This window comes from Helianthus annuus, chromosome 1 (genome assembly GCF_002127325.2).
Source record: "Helianthus annuus cultivar XRQ/B chromosome 1, HanXRQr2.0-SUNRISE, whole genome shotgun sequence".
Classification (NCBI taxonomy): Eukaryota; Viridiplantae; Streptophyta; class Magnoliopsida; order Asterales; family Asteraceae; genus Helianthus; species Helianthus annuus.
In genome coordinates, this window is record NC_035433.2 from 66,665,350 (window position 1) to 66,681,019 (window position 15,670).

Consider the following 15,670-nt stretch of genomic DNA (forward strand, 5'->3'; position numbering starts at 1 on the left):
GTATATACCTTAAAATTTTTGTCTAGATAATTTACAAGAATTTCTCTAATCTACTAAGTTTTGACAAAGTTGAAAATCTCTTACATCATAGTAAAAAAATTGTAATTTGATTATTCAAAACTATGAAAACCATTTTACTAAATTACAAATTAAATAAAACTAGGATTTTGGCCTGCGTGCATTGCGGCTCACTAAACCTAATCATCTATAAGCTTATAAGAGGGGTGCGTGGTAGAGAAAAACGGGGGAAGCAGACACGTATTCTGTATTAACGTTTTGACTCGTATTAAGATGTACGTAATGGGAGAGAGAAAAGAGTAAGATGGTTTTAAAAATCACAATGATCGTACCTGATGAGAAAGCAGGCATAATAATAATATCAGCACACCCAATATGTGTAGAATGGAAAATCTAACAAAATGATGATGTTTTAGTATTAAATGGCAACAAACTCAGAGAACTAAATTAAGAAACTTGAACCGAAAATAGATGATTCAAATCAAAGTGTTTAGGCAAAGTAAACAAAATAACAATCAAGTCCTAAATACACATACCTAGGAGCTGAATTAAAACACACATGAAGTCGAAACACTGGTGGTTAAGGAGGACCGAGTTGTTTGAGGATCAGGTCCCCATAAAGCAACCTCTTTATCAAAGACGAACAAAAAACATAGCTCCCTCCAAAGAAAAGAAACCCATACTCTAATAACACGAACTTTAAGCAAATCTGGTATAGTTGCAGCTGTGAGACCTGAAATTCTTCTTTTCGTCATTATAGCTTTCCTGTTAGAAAGTCTTAGTATTAGTAGAGCAAATTGGTGGAACATTTGCAATCAAAAATCAAGTTGGCACAGCAGCAAGTTCAAAGCATCAAAAGCATTGAGAACTAAAGTAAAAATTATAATCTGGTCAACTAATCTGTTACTGTTAAATTCAAGCTCAAAACTGATTCTATCAATAAAAAATTGATGCTGCACTAATCTTGTCTCATAAATTCAAGAATCAATTTGATCAAACTTGAAACCAAGATTCAAAGTCGTTCAACTTGAAGTGGGTGTTCGTTGTAGCCGATTCATCAACCGGTGGTATAGGTTTAAAAATAAAGCTTCAAACTAATAAACGTTGTGAACCCTACGTTGGAAACATGGGTAAGTTGTGGCGCACATATATATCAATAAAATAAAATAAACCTACTATTTATCACCCTCCTTTTTTAATATATGTCAATAATAAATCCCAAATCAGTTAAATACTCACCAGAAGATATCAATAAAGCAGAGCAAATACTTAACAGAATACGAAGAATAAGAACTGCAATCAATCCCACACAAAACTCATCAGAGGAAGCGCAAGAGCAGAAGCATCGCAGGCGAAAGAAATTCTCATGAAAGGGAGAATGTGTTGGCAGTGTAGGATAAAACCAAATGTGATGTGTCAAATTTGTCTTTAAAACCAAGGATATAAATTTACATAATTATAACTGAAAAAAGAATTACAAAGATGAAATACGATGTTTACCTAAATGCAATCAGTGAATCAATGGTCACTTGAGTAGGCTTGAGATCAATAAATACAAAATGAAACACGACCACATGATATACCATCACTTAGTACTCTTAACACACTTTGGTTATCACCAACTATTGTAACATAAAAATATATAAAGGAAGTCTCGCAAGTATCATAAACATCATATATAAAGAACAATTCGGATGAAAAATCAATTTAGGTAGCTGAAAAATATATTTTTTTATTACCTTACAGCCCTCCCTGTTTAGTTTATCAATCTGAAAATAATAACCATGTCATGAATATATGTAATCTTATCTTATCCAAAACCCAATAAAGATTTAATAGATATGGTCTAATAGGTGGGTTAGAGAAAATTAGCAAATATCATAAGCAAAATAATGAATTTAAGATTAGATACAGAGAATAGTTCTGATGTAAAATCAATTTTATATTACCTTAGAGCCTTTCAAATTCTCCCTCTTTAGTTCACCAGCCTAAAAAATAATAACCATGTTAATAATATATATGTAATCTTATCTTCTCAAACAAAACTATAAACATATGATAGATGCGGGTCAAGAATATATGTAATTTTATCTTGTCAAGAAAACCTATAAAGAATTGTTAAGCGCGACCTAAAAGGTAGACTAAGTAACGGGTCAAAATGTGTGTTGGTCAAAATAGGTACTTTTTTTAATTTACTATGGTAAAAAAATTGCAAAACTTGCAACTCGTTAGTTGGGTTGATACGTTTGATAGGGCAATCTGGTAGTTTAAGTCACGAAACCATATTACTCCACTACATCAAGGCAAACACGGGTTTAGGCATCAAAACTTTGAAAACATTATAGAGCAAGGACCTGGTTTTACTCGTGTTTGAAAATAGGTTTGAGGAGATTTATCGTAGCTGCTTCCTTGAACTCTAGAAAAAACCAAGTTTACCCGATTCCTATTCAACGGGGAATGCCAAAACATTCTCATCTTGAATGTTGATTTCAAGATTATTGAAAACCATTAAGTAAGTGAACCAATTACACCAGGTTGGCACTACTCCACTGTTGGTTTTGGTTCTGTTATTAACTTTTAGGTTAAACACCAAAAAATTCTCAAATTACCTAATAATCTTAAGAATACATAACTTTTAGAACTAAACAAACTTAGCAATGGATGAGTGATTGAAAATTGTTACTGCTTCTCCTTATTACCTCTGTTCTAGATCGCGAAACCCACAAACACCTTTCTTCCAACCGTATGGAACAACCAACGTTGCCGGGATGAAGAGGAAACTATGAAGACAAAGAAGTTGATAAAACACAGATGAAACACAAAAAAATCCAAATTGAATCTGTCTCAAATATATATAAATATAAGAGTTAATTGCCAAAATCGCCCCTGAGGTTTGAGTACATTTACTATTTTCGTCCAAAATGACACTTTTGTACCATTTTGCCCTCCACGTTTGTAACTTTTTGCCATTTTCATCCAAACAACTAACTTAGTTTATTTTTTCTGTTAAGTTGAAGGATATTTGGATGAAAATGGCAACTATAAACCACAGGGACGAAAATGGCAAATGTGCTCAAACTCTTTTTAATTTCTTTTATTTAGTTAATTTTGTCACATATATAATAAAAAAGAATATACATGTAATTTTTAGATAAAAAATAATAGTTTTGTCACATATTTTTTATAAATTTTCATCCAACCACTAACTAAGTTAATTTTTTTCTATTAATGCGAAGGATTTTTAAATTTTATAAATTAATACAGAAATTAATTTCCAATTGTTTATATAGATCAATTTTATAAAAATAAATCTACTTAAACCTCTAATTTTTATAAAACTAAAATGCTTGTGACCTTATAAAAAAATGTCAAATAAACGAATATTATCATATGTACCAAGTTTGTAATTCACTTCTACCCTTTTAAATTCGATCCTAACGAAAAACAAAAGCCAGTGCCCCCATCAAACAACGTACCGTTACCAAACCTTAATATTTTGTGCTAAACACTTTTCACGACGAGCTATTTTCTTGTTAAACTCTCAAAAACAGAATCGAAATATTCATATTACTTAGAGAAAGAAAACAAAGTTCTATTGAACAAAAGACTACATATAATAACCTTGATACAAATAATAAATAATTTTTTTAAAAATCAACTTAAAACTCAAACTTGTTTTTATCCAGCAAATGAAGTAGGATGGCTCGGAAGATGCAAGCATTTTAAATTGCTTCATTTTAAAACCCTTTAGACGGGGTTTGGTTGTTTTTTAAACAAATTTTGAATAATATTTATCTCACTTTTTGATGACAGTTATTTTTTGACCGTGTCTAAAAAAACGTTGACCGCGTCTGATGTTTCATTCTATAGTAGTGGTAACCATAACATGTAAAATGAGAACTGGTACCGAGATGGTGCAGTTTGGTACCAATACCAAAGAAGTAAGGTATCGTTGCTCGTTAAAAAGAATATATTATACCTAATTTACAATACAAAAATATTCATAATTGTATTTAGATTTCTTTTGAAATTTAATAAATAAAAGATCTTGTATTAATTTATAAAATTAATAGAAAAAAATTAATTTATAAAATTTAAAACATCTTTCGCCTTAATAGAAAAAAATTAACTTAGTTAGTGGATAGATGAAAATTTATAAAAAAATATGTGACAAAACTATTATTTTTTTCGTATAAAAATTGCATGTATATTCTTTTTTATTATATATGTGACAAAATTAACTAAATAAAAGAAATTAAAAAGAGTTTGAGCATATTTGCCATTTTCGTCCCTGTGGTTTATATTTGCCATTTTCATCCAAATATCCTTTAACTTAACAGAAAAAATAAACGAAGTTAGTGGTTTGGATGAAAATGACAAAAAACTATAAACGTGGGGGGCAAAATGGTACAAAAGTGTCATTTTGGACGAAAATGACAAATGTGCCCAAACCTCAGGGGCGATTTTGGCAATTAACTCTAAATATAAATATCAAAATTAGCCCTAAATTTGTACGCAAGGAAACATAATTATTGTCTGTGTAACCGCTACCATCACCACTGCAAGGATTCTGTTGAAAGCTTAATCCCACTTTAGATCGGTCACCAGAGCACCTACACTATAGTTGGGTCACTAGAACCTTGTCGGATCTTTGTTGGAACCCTAGCTTCTTGTCCCTGCCGCTGAAACTCCTTCAAAAGATATGAGTTAAAAGAGAGGCAAGAGGCATACAGGAGACTCACCGGAAAACATGTCGGACGTATGGCCGCTGTCTTAATCTCCCTTGAACCCCTTCTTCTTGAATCCCTTCTTCTCCACGTCCTCTTTACAATGGCTGCTAAACCACGATCAGTATTGCTGCTAAACATTGGCTTTCATCCGTGTTCTCTCTCGCTTCAAATCCAATAATGTTTCTCTCTCCAAGTAATATATGTGTGATTTCATGGATGATCGTGGTAAATTAGGGCGCTTGTCTATGCGGTCCATCAAAGCCAGATCCTCTAATGAATAGTGTTTGGCACTATTCATTCGTTTCTCTATTAACATATGGTAATATGTTAATGCCAAATTTAAATATGAGTTAAATGCCATTTTAGTCCCTGTGGTTTGGGCCATTTTGCCAGTTTGGTCCAAAGGTTTGAAACGTTGCCATTTTAGTCCAAATAGTTTCAAACGTTGCTATTTTAGTTCACTGGGTTAACTTCATCCATTTTTTCCGTTAACTAGAAGGGCAATTCAGTCATTTTTATGGAATTCTGCTAACTAGAAGGGCAATTCGGCCATATAAAATAACCGAACTGCCCTTCTCGTTAACAGAAAAATGGGATGAAGTTAATCCAGTGGACTAAAATGGCATCGTTTCAAATTATTTGGACTATAATGGCAATGTTTCAAACCTTTAGACTAAACTAGCAAAATGGCCCAAACCACAGGGACTAAAATGACATTTAACTCTTTAAATAAATTAAGACATAAGGCATTTTATTACACGTTAGACATGAGAGATGAGACACTATTTTGTTTCAAATAGACCAACTAAAAAAAGTAAATATTTTAATTTTGCTCTAGCTTATTCTTTATACAAACGTCTGTTTCCGAATCTTTCTATTAACTTAAAACTTTTAAATAACTTTTTTTCATGTGAGTACCTGTTACATGTTAGAAAAAAAAGTTGTGGGGTTACGTCATAATAATAATAATAATAATAATAATAATAATAATAATAATAATAATAATAATAATAATAATAATAATAATAATAATAATAATAATAATAATAATAATGTAAAACATAATTTATGATGTGCAGGATTCGTATGTGAAAAAATCTGGGTTTACCAATGTGTTACCTTGGCCCTTGTAGGTTCTCTCTTTAGGACAAGCTAAACGAACCTCTATTTATATAATCTCATACAAGAATTATAGAGCGATGAAGTCAAAGAACGTACTTTCTTGACATGGATTTTGATTAAGCCAAACTTAAACCTTCACTACTAGAAAATATGCTTCTCTTGACACGCGAACAATGACACACGCATATTTTATGACATTCAAAAGCGTATGTCAAGAAAAAAATGTCATGATTTACAAAATTTAAAAAATCTATGACATTCTTTTTTGTGTGTCATGTTTTTAGCGTCATAAAAAAAACAAGATTCATCTTGACACGCAAACAATGACACACGCTCATTTTATGACATTCGAAAGTGCTTGTCAAGAAAAAAATGTCATGGTTTTACAACATTCAATATATTTATGACATACTTTTTTGTGTGTCATTCTTTTGGCGTCATAAAAAAAAAATAAGACATATCTTGACACATGAATAATGACACACGCTTATTTTATGACATTTAAATGCGTGTCAAGAAAAAAAAATGTCATGGTTGTACAAAATTTAATAAATTTATGAAACAGTTTTTGTGTGTAGTCTTTTTAGTGTCATAAAAAAACATTATATAAACATAAGGGTTAATTTCCTATAGGAAATCATGGGAAAAACTTGAAAACGGTTAAAGAGAAAAAAATTGTACAGACTTATGAAAAGTGATATATATCTAATATATTAATAAAAAATTATATTAACAGTGTCTCGTTTAGGCTCACGAGTTGGGTTGAGCTCGGGCTAGTTTACTTAACGAGCTTGTTTAGGTTCAAGCTCGTTACAGTTAGGCTCGTCATAGTGGTTTTGGGATATGGCCATGCCGTTTGGTGTTGGTTTTGGAAGGTACCCTGTCGACGAGGCGATGTTCTCGCCGGTCTCTCATGATTTCTCATCCCACCCGCATCTTTTCATATCCAATTTTTCACTCTAATAGTTATGATGACTCTTAATGAACCTGTTACACGCTATATTAGTAATAATGTCAAACTCGATCGACTACCTTTTTTGCACATATACATGTACATACATACATATTTTTTGCCTATAGGTACCATTTGCTCATTGTTAACTGTGTGTATATAATAATAATAATAATAATAATAATAATAATAATAATAATAATAATAATAATAATAATAATAATAATAATAATAATGAGTTTGAAAAATAAAAAATATAGGAGTTATGTGCCATTTACGTCTCTAAGGTTAAAGTGTTATTTACATCCCTGAGCTAACAAAGTTTGAGTTTTTTTTAACTGGGTTAGTTTTTTGGACTAAAATGACACGTTTTGAGAATGTCAGGAAAGAAAATGATGCAATTTTAAAATTTGACCTGAAATAGCAAAAGTGGACAAATCACAGAAACGTAAATGACACTTGACTCTAAATGTAGAGATCTATTTACAACCCTACATTATAATGCTTCTCGTGTCGTGTTTACTATGTTGATTTTACTTATGTAACTCACATTATTTTATTACTCACCATTGTAATCAGTTAATTAGTTAAATTGTTGTAACTCAATGAATTTTTTGTCAGTCATAGCTAGTTTAAGGGTTAATTAATTTAATGAAATATCAATAAAGATTAATTAATATTTGAAATTTGAAATTTAAGAGCGATATATGGATAAAAGATATCAAAGTCAAAACACTAGTTTCAATCCCAAGCTTGTATAAGAATTTATGAAAATAACTGTTGGGTGTGGAGGATTTGACCAGGTTTAACCCGAGTAGGGGTCTTCTTATGATATTATTGTTAAATCAATAACTCTAACACTCTGTTCCCGAGTCACATTTAATAGGGGGAGAGGGAAGAAAAGAGATGAAAATATGAAAAAACCATGTTCCTGATATTTTTTAAGGATAGAAGAGGAGGGGAAAGGAGGGAAAATGAAGAAAATTTGTTAATATATTTATCCTCCCAAATCGGAGAGATTAGGAGAGAAAATATTATTAATTACTAAACTGTCCTCATATCTAATTAAAATGGTTTATGTTTAAATGGTATAATGGTAAAATTGTTCATTTCTTTTCTTTTCGTCCTAACTCGGGAACATATAGAATGCTTGATTTCTTCTCGTTTCCTTTACTTTTCATTAAACTCAGGAACACGAAAAAAATCACATGTTTTCCTTCCTTTTCTCTCTTAATTTATTTTCCTTCCCCTCCCCCTGTTAAATGAGACTCGGGAACGCAGTGTAAGTGTACCCACTATATATACTTTATATCATGTATTTTAAACTTGTTGAATACCTAATACAAAGAGAGAACTAGTTGTGGAGAGTGGACATAGATCAAGCTTGATAAAACCACTATAAAACTTGTGTTCTTGTTCTTGTTCTTGTGATTCAGAGTGTGTGTATGTGTGATCTTGTTGTGTTTTTGTTCTTGTGTTCGTGTGATAGTCGTTTATGACCCTAACAACTGGTATCAGAGCTCAAGCACTTAATCGATTCACGCGACCTTGTAACAAATAGAGGTGAAAAAGAAGATACCTGATCAATGAAATTGGGACTAGGGTTTCGATTGAAGACATCGTCCATCATCGTTGTGCCTGCTACAGATTGCGACTAGGGTTTTGGTAACCCAGTAGTTGTCGCTGCCATCGTTAGGTACGACCTCAACCATAGCCGACGATTCTCCTCTCAGCCACTAGGGTTTGAAATCGAAGGTCATAGACACCTGCAATCGCATATCACTACTACAATTAGGGTTTAGATTTTGATAGTTTTGGATCGCCAAGTGACTAGCTTGAATCAGTTCATCAGAAGAAGAAAAGAAAATCGTGAAAGAAGTTGGATTGATTCTTGGCTCTATAGGGTTTTTACGTGACTCGTTCTTGTCTGGCTCGCTAGAAGAAAAGAAAAGAAAAGAATACTATCTTTTTTACTAGGAAAATCAAGTTTCTCTTATTTGCAAAAGAGACCCCTCAACTTTGACAAGGATCTTATCAACTATCTTTATTTGTTCATCGCCATTTTAAAGCTCGAAATAGATAATTTTATTGTTTCCCATGATTGCTTCCGCTTGTATAATTATCATTTAGCAGTATAAACTTGTTTGGTTTGTAGCAAACTGATAATTGTTTGTTAAAATGGCAGAAGATAGTAAAATAAGAATTGACAAGTTTGATGGTAGTGTTTATGGATTTTGGAGAATGAAAATAGAGGATTTATTGTATAAAAAAGGTTTGCATTTGCCGATGTTGGGTCAACAATCGGATGACATGTATGATGAAGAATGTAAGTTGTTGGATAGACAAGCTTTGAGTGTGGTTAGGCTCTCCCTGGCAAAGAGTGTTGCGTATAACATTGTCAATGAAACAAATGCGCATGGTCTATTAAAAGCTTTGTTCAACATGTATGAAAAACCATCCGCTTCATAAGATTATTTCTTATCTGACAATTGGTTAACACCAAGATGAAAGAAGGCATGTCGGTTGCCTCTCGCATAAACAAGTTCAACTCGATTATCTCTCATTTAGCCTTAGTTGAAATAAAGTTTAATGATTGCCCGACAGTTGGCCAAGCACAGTCACAGTTGTTAGTAGTGCATCCGACACTACCAAACTCCCTTTTGAGAGTACTCGTGACTTGATTATAAATGAAGATATCAGATAGAGAAGCAGTGATGAGACTTCTAGTTCTAGTTCTTTATTGCATACATGAAGTACAGGAAGAAGAAATGATAAAGGACATAGTTAAGGTAGGTCAAAGTCCAGAAATAGGGGGACAGTCAAAGAACAGAAAAGACATTGAATATTGGAACTACAAAGAAAAAGGTCACTCTAGAAGCCAATGTACAAAACCAGCTGCAAAGAAAGTAGTAAACAATGTATCCTCTGGAGATATGCTTTCATCTGTTGTGTTGAATATTCAGTGGAATCCTAGATGATGGATTTAAGTGCTTCTTTTCATGCTAACTCATGCCCAGATATGGTTATGAATACACGCACATGTAACTTTGGTAAAATTCATTTAGCCGATGATCAAATGCTTGATATTACATGTATTGGAGATGCAGACTTGAAGATCTCATTGGGAACTATATAGTCATTGAAAGATGTCAGGGTTATTCCTAACTTGAGAATAAAGTTGATTTCAGGTGGTAAATTGGATGATGAAGGGTTTAATATTCACTTTTGGGTGGACAATGGAAAGTGATCAAAGGCAACTTAGTGATTTCCAAAGAAAAGAAGAAAGGCACTCTATGCATGGCAGAGGTTTCAGCCGAAGGTGTTCATGCAATGACCACCAGTCCTAGTCTATCTACTTTATGGCACAACCGACTCGGACACATGAGCGAGAAGGGATTGAAGATGTTGGCTCAAAAAGGAAAGGTTCCAGACTTGAAGAAAGTGGAAACTGAATTTTGTGAACCTTGTGTTCTTGTCAAACAAAAGAGGGTTACTTTTGTGAAGAGTAGAAGGATACCGAAAGCTCAGAAGTTGGAGCTTGTTCACATGGATGTATATGGACCAACACCTATTTCATCTCTAGGAGGTGCAAACTACTATGTTACCTTCATCGATGATTTAACACGCAAGGTATGGGTCTATTTTCTTAAATGTAAATATGATGTATTTGATGTTTTTAAGATATGGAAATTTGTTGTTGAAAATGAAACTAATTTGAAAGTAAAATGCTTAAAGTTAGACAATGGTGGTGAATACATAAGAAAGAAGTTCATTGACTATTGTGCCAAGAAATGGATCTAGATGATCAGGACGGTTCCAAGAACTCCTCAGCAAAATGGTGTAGTCGAGAGAATGAACAGAACACTAAATGAGAAGGCTAGAAGTATGAGGTTGAATGTCGGGATACCCAAAACATTCTGTAGTTAACACTGTAGCCTACTTGATCAACTATTCACCATCTGTTCCCTTGGGTTTCAAATTGCCAGAAGAAATGTGGTAACTAAAGGAGGTATGTCTCGAACACTTAAAAGTCTTTGGTTGTAGTGCTTACGATTTGTTAGAAGATAGTGACAGGGATAAGTTAGACTCAAAGTCCAAGAAGTGCACATTCATTGGTTATGGGTCAGAATAAATGGGTTACGGGGTTTGGGATGATGAAGGCAGAAAAGTAATGAGAAACAAGAATGTCATCTTTAATGAAAACGAATTGTACAAAGACAGAAACACCAAAAGGCCAAAAGTTTAGAAAGAATATGGTGAAACAAGAAAAAAAGCTTCAGTCGACATTCCAGAAAACAGGGATGAGTCAAGCGACAGTGGGAGCTTAGGGGATAATTTTAGTAATGATTTGAGGAAGAAGCTACTCCTCTAACTCCAGAATCCCTAGAAACACCTCAAGTTCAACCAAGAAGATCATCTAGAGTCTCTCTAGACTGCTAAACAAATATTCACCATTAATCAACTACATGCTTTTGACAGAAAATGGTGAACCCAGTGTTACTCTGAAGCTATGGGGTTGAAAGATTCATTGAAGTAGGGCTTGTAATGAAAGATGAAATGAAGTCGCTTGAGAAGAACAAGACAGCATTTAACAAAGCTTCCAGCTGGGAAGAACGTTCTTCAGAACAAATGAGTTTCAGGATCTAGGATGAACATGATGGTACCAAACGACACAAAGCAAGATTAGTACTCAAGGATCAGTTTCAATGAAATATCCTCTCTAGTGGTGAAGATTACTACTATCAAACTTGTTCAAAGTATTGTAGTAGCAGAGGAATTGCATCTAGAGTAGCTAGATGTCAAAACAACTTTTCTATGTTGGGACCTAGAAGAAGACATCTACATGACACATGTCACGGCCCCCGACCCAGTTTTACATGTTTCAGAAGCCGCGGGACAGAAACCCATGGTATTGGTGTTTAATTAGGCAGCGGTATTTTAAACAGGATCGTGAAAACTGAAAACACCTTTTTTTATTTCAAACTAGGTTTTAACCCCACGCGCGTTGCGGCGCGCTAAATCAAATTCTATAAACTTTGCTAGACAACGCGGATTCGCAACTACTTTTGTTACAATCATACTTTTCGTTGCAAGACATAAATTGTGTAGCTGCATTACACGTTTCAATATAGCATACTAATGGTCATTTGTGAAAGCTCCGGCTTTAGTGGTAGTACGGTGGCAAGCCTAGTGAACCAAGAATTGGCGCCGGGAAGAAAACCCAGAGATGCGGTGTCGGCGGGAATCCGGTTTGCATCGGTTCTGATTTGTTGCAATAGCGGTCCATTACCGGTCTGAAAACAGTAGTTCATAATTTAGTCAAAGCAGCCCTAATATACCCAAATTTTATAATCTGCAACTACTTGTTAAAAATAGTAGTAATATATATAACATACTTTATTCAAAGTAGAATCAAGAGGGACAAACCAATCTTTGAGCAGTAACATCGAATCTCACTTTAATGATGCCTTTTTCACTTTTTTTTTTGCTTTGGAACCAATATGTTAATCCCCTTTAGGTGGGATTTGCCTCTGTTCCCGCATGAACGACACTTACGCTGCAAGGCTGATAAAAAATATAAAAATCTGAGGCAATTAGGAAATACTCAAACAATGAACACATTAGATTAAAATTTTAAAACTGGAAAAGGTGATCTTACATATGAGTATTTCGATAGTAAACTCCTTCCACGTCCGTACACACGATATTTATTTTATCGGGAATTGTACTCTGGTATTGCTTGTCTACAGCTATTGGTCGAGCGAAGACTGACTCTAGCATTCTGGGCAGTAAAGAAGATGACCAGAAAAAGGACATCAGATTGCATCATTGTTCATATATGAATTCATGTAAGAATGTCCGCAAAAACTTATCTTCTTATGGTTAAAACATTCATGATGAAGATCTATAGTAGGCGGCACACATATCTCAACCATATCCTATTGGCTAGAACTTTTTTGTTTAACTCTATATCCAGAATTCAAATGCCAATTTTTTACACTATACGACTTTCCTATTGCCCTACGGAACCATCTCATTTGCAAGTAAATAACAGAGTCTCTCCCTCAAATCTAAATTAAAAAAAAAAAGGCGTCATTAATCATCTTGGAAATGTAACTGTAAATATGAAAAATCACAAATCTAAATTTTGAGTGGAAAAAAAAGATAATTCATATAGGAGATATTTTTTAACTGGTGCGAATTTATAGTTGTCACAATTATCATTAGACTGACCTAATAATGTCAAGAACCCCAATTCAAAATATGGTATTACCTTAAAAACTTCCAGTTATATGCTTGAATTTAGTCCTTCCAGCTAGTCCTGTCAAGAGAAGAAGAATTCAATCAATTTAAATAACCGTGCGGCAGTAGAGAAAATAACCGTTGTGGTGGTCGCCGCCACCGTTCAAGCTTGTGTAAACGCCACCACCATCGCTGTTAGGGTTCGCGACAAAATCTTAATCGTGCCGCAAGAGTTGGCTCTGCTGCCATTGCCTTTAACCTCATGAATCGCACCTAGTTATGAAGTCTGAACATCCATCGCCACCGAAACTTGTCAGTGTTTGCGAGACATAGGATTTTGGAAATTGGCATAGAAAACCGATTGAGCTGGAGTTTAAAGGAACAAACCTGTATGATATACTTGCACACCTGCACTCAAAAGAAAGTAACAATAAAGAACACTCACAATAAAAACCACAAATTCTAATTTCTAAATTTGAAATGTCAAATCCAGTGAGTTGCATCTTTGAAACTAATGTTAGTGAGATTTAATAAGGAAACTTACAAGGTGTTTGCTATTGTGTTTTGGAAAATAAACAAAAACCACACCAAACAATCAATGAACCTATAAAAAGCAAAGCACACCAACCATCTCAGTCACTAAACAATTCAGTGAACACTTAATTTTACACAAAACCGTAAATTTAAACCTCACAAGTAGTTGTAACTGACAACACATTCAAGCCACAGTCACTCTTGCTCCCATGTCATAAAAACAACAATAATTGGGTAGTTGTGAATACTCTGAAGACAAATACTGACAACAAAAAGATAGTTATAAGTTATAACAAACCATGCTGCATCCAACAACGAAAGAATCATGCATGGAGAGTTCCATGGAGTAAGTGTTTCTGTCATTTTCTATCCTGCAAATACACAATCAACTCTTATGATCAAATTCAAATTCAAATAGCATACATCAAACAAATTAACAATGAAAACACGTATCTAGCAAAAAAAATACTTTATAATTTTCAATAGTTATCATATAGCCCTCTCAATTTAATTTAAACTAAGAAAGGCCTATACTGAAATTGCTAACAGAAGCAAACTACAAAACAAATAAACAGATAAACTCAAGCTAAGTTTCGGACTATTTAAGATTTTAATGGTCCAAAACTCAATCCGAATAACAATAAAGATACAGAATGAATCTTAGAATATTATCAAATCAAGATCAGAACCTCCTGTTAGACTGCTATGGTCGTGGTGATTGCAAGCTAGATAAATGGTGGTGGTTTCAAGCTAGGAATCCATATGATGAACTGACGGTGGGTTGAGATCCAGATCTAAGTTGGCCTACAAAAAAAAGATGTTGCATGTATACGATCTACAGAAGCAAATCGGAGTTGGGTACCTACCGGAATCGACTCCAACCATCTTGTCGATGAAAGAAAACCCAGGTCATCTGCTGTACCGGGAAAGACCACCGTTGTGCGCCGGATTGCCGGAACCCTGGCCATCGTCTCCGATAGCCACCCTATCGATAAAAGAAAACCCAGGTCATCTGTTGTACCAGAAAAGACCACCATTGTGCGCCGGAACCCTGGCCATCGTTGCCGATAGCCACCATAAACCACGAAGAAGGATTGAGATGGAGGGTTGGACGGGTTCTTTTTCTCTCTGACCGTCTCTTCTCTTTCTATCTACGTTGGCGGGGCGGCTTGGTGATGGTGACCGGTCACCGGTACTCTCTAGTCTCTTCTGCCTGTGATCCTGAGAATCAAAAAGGGGTTTTTCAGAGGGAAGGCGGTGATGTGGGTAAAAAGCTGAAGTCAATCTCTCTATGTCATGTAAAAGGTCTGGATCAAAACACTGGTGGCTATAATAGAAACAGCCATGTGTTCAAATAACATAGTGCCAGGAAGTCTGGCACTGTTCATTTCGTTCTATTATTAACAGATAGTGATTTCAGGACAAACCCCGTACTTTACAATAAAGGAATTTCACTGGGAAATCCTCGATTTACAAAAACATGTTTATTTATTTACTGAGCCACTTTCTTCAAGCTGTAGTGTTACGCGGCACTTTTGCTGGTTCACAGTAAATCACCTGAATCATGTTTAAAAAGATTTTATTAGCGGGGAAATACTAGCGAGTCATTCAATTTGTACAAATTAGCTGGTTCAGTTGTCACTCGACCGGATCTATGATTGTGGGCATATCGCTAAATTAGTCTAGCCCACCTAAAGTGATAAATCATTAGTAGTAATGTGCATAAAACTGCCACATACTGCCAGTAATTAAAGATTAGCAAAGACTTAATCACTGCAAAGTATAACTGGAAAACATTCAGGGTTTTGGAAGGCAATTTGATAAAAAGATAATGACTCACATTGCAAGTTTAGTTGGACAGAATTTTGCCTAGTGATTAAGCTTGGTAACCTAGTTAAATAATAATGCACACGAAACTAGGTTAGTAACTTAATACAACATTTACGATAAGCTCACGAAATCAAAACCCTGACGACGAATGACAAAGTATAGCCCGGATTCGGGCAACACTTAAACATCCATCAGATCGGTTTCAATCGATCGGACATTGTATCGTAGCAGTGATCGAGTT

At 34.4% G+C, this 15,670-nt stretch overlaps 2 long non-coding RNA genes across 7 annotated transcripts; both read right to left on the reverse strand.

Annotated features, from left to right (window-relative positions):
* Positions 1–412: 412 nt before the first annotated feature.
* Positions 413–2,840, reverse strand: LOC118481707. Its single transcript, XR_004866047.1, has 3 exons — positions 2,718–2,840; positions 1,968–2,006; positions 413–783 (listed from the first exon to the last, which is right to left on the reverse strand). It is a non-coding gene; the product is annotated as an uncharacterized LOC118481707 (long non-coding RNA).
* Positions 2,841–11,773: 8,933 nt separating this feature from the next.
* Positions 11,774–14,945, reverse strand: LOC110867858. 6 transcript variants are annotated; one of them, XR_002551978.2, is made up of 9 exons: positions 14,289–14,944; positions 13,898–13,970; positions 13,760–13,799; positions 13,610–13,669; positions 13,453–13,473; positions 13,097–13,351; positions 12,482–12,604; positions 12,219–12,387; positions 11,774–12,116 (listed from the first exon to the last, which is right to left on the reverse strand). It is a non-coding gene; the product is annotated as an uncharacterized LOC110867858 (long non-coding RNA). The 6 variants fall into 6 exon arrangements; XR_002551969.2 differs by having other exon boundaries at positions 13,755–13,799; XR_002551975.2 differs by having other exon boundaries at positions 13,755–13,970; positions 14,466–14,945.
* Positions 14,946–15,670: the final 725 nt, after the last annotated feature.